General features: G+C 45.6%; 1 pseudogene; it reads left to right on the forward strand.

Annotated features, from left to right (window-relative positions):
* The first annotated feature begins 216 nt into the window (after positions 1-216).
* LOC127209548 (ribosomal RNA small subunit methyltransferase NEP1-like) lies at positions 217-956 on the forward strand (annotated as a pseudogene).
* Positions 957-1,419: the final 463 nt, after the last annotated feature.

Raw genomic sequence — 1,419 nt, forward strand, 5'->3', positions numbered from 1 at the left:
CCCTCAAAAAAGGGGAGGGTAGGGGAGAAAACATCAAGTCATAAAGCCATGAACTGTATCTGTCAGTGAACAAAATATCAGAATAATCTTATTGTACTTTACCTGTTTGGTGTCTTTTTAATATAGTAAAGATGATTTTAAGTATTAATACTATTACTTGTTTTCATTATGGTCTGGAAAGACAGCCCTTAGAAAGTAATTCCAGCTACTTAGAAGATGGCTGCGCCCAGTGGTAGTTTCCAACCTCGTGAGTGGCGTTTTCCAGTACAAGAACAGGACCGGGATACTGCGCTGTCTAAAAGACCCCTGGCTCAGGGCAAGAAGCAAGAGCGGAGGCCATAGGCTCATTGTGGTGCCGGAAGGGGCCAGCCTGGAGACAGTCAAGGTAGGGAAAACTTATGAGCTGCTCAACTGTGACAAGCGCAGGTCCACGTTGTTGAAGAATGGATAAGACTCAGGGGAAGTCAGTCAGGCCAGACATCGTCCATCAGAGCTTCCTGATGCTGATGGACAGCCCACTGAAGCAAGCTGGCTTGCTACAGGTTTATATCCACACACAGAAGAACGTGCTCATTGATGGGGAACCCTCAGACTCGCATTCCTAGGACCTTCGACCGCTTTTGTGGCCTCATGGTTCAGCTTTTACATAAACTCAGTGTTCAGGCAGCTGACAGCCCTCGGTGTCTTTTGAAGATAATTAGGAACCCAGGGTCCGACCACTTCCCTGTTGGCTGTATGAAAATCGGCACTTCCTTTCTGTCGCAGACGTCAGCAAAGTGCGAGAGTTGGTGCCCAGTTGTGACCCAGGTGTTTTCATGGTGGAGGCCTTTGCCCATGGCAAGGTCTGTGTGGAGTACACAGAAAAGATGGTGTCCATCAGCAGCTATCTGCTCTCTGCCGCCTGTATCAGCGCTCCACTTACCGTAGCTTTGGAGGAAGTGTGGGGCGTCATTTGAGAAGAGCAGCGCCCGGTTTCTAAGAGGACTCTGTTTTGTCTGTGGAATCCTGGCATCTTCTGGAAGTTAATCTTCTATACCAAGATGGCAGAGTAGGGAGCCTATACTGTATATTCATTTTTTTTCCAGTAAAGACTGTTTTTGTTTTGTTTTCAAAAAGAAAGAAAGATAGAAAGAAAGATAATACTTCCAATTTGAATTACTAATGAAATTTACCCTATAGAATTCTGGCATTTAGCTGGGCATAGTGGCACATGCCTATAATCCCAGCACTTGGGGAGGCAAAGGCAGGCAGATCTCTGTGGGTTCAAGGACAGCCTGGTCTGCAAAGAGAGTCCAGGACAACCAAAGCTGCACAGAGAAACCCTGTCTCAGGAAAAAAACAATCTGGAATTCATTTATCATTACATGGAAGACCTATTGATTTTTCAGAAAACATGCAAAAACTCAACTAAAAGTCCAA

The sequence above is a fragment of the Acomys russatus genome, chromosome 26 (assembly GCF_903995435.1).
Source record: "Acomys russatus chromosome 26, mAcoRus1.1, whole genome shotgun sequence".
Taxonomy (NCBI): Eukaryota; Metazoa; Chordata; class Mammalia; order Rodentia; family Muridae; genus Acomys; species Acomys russatus.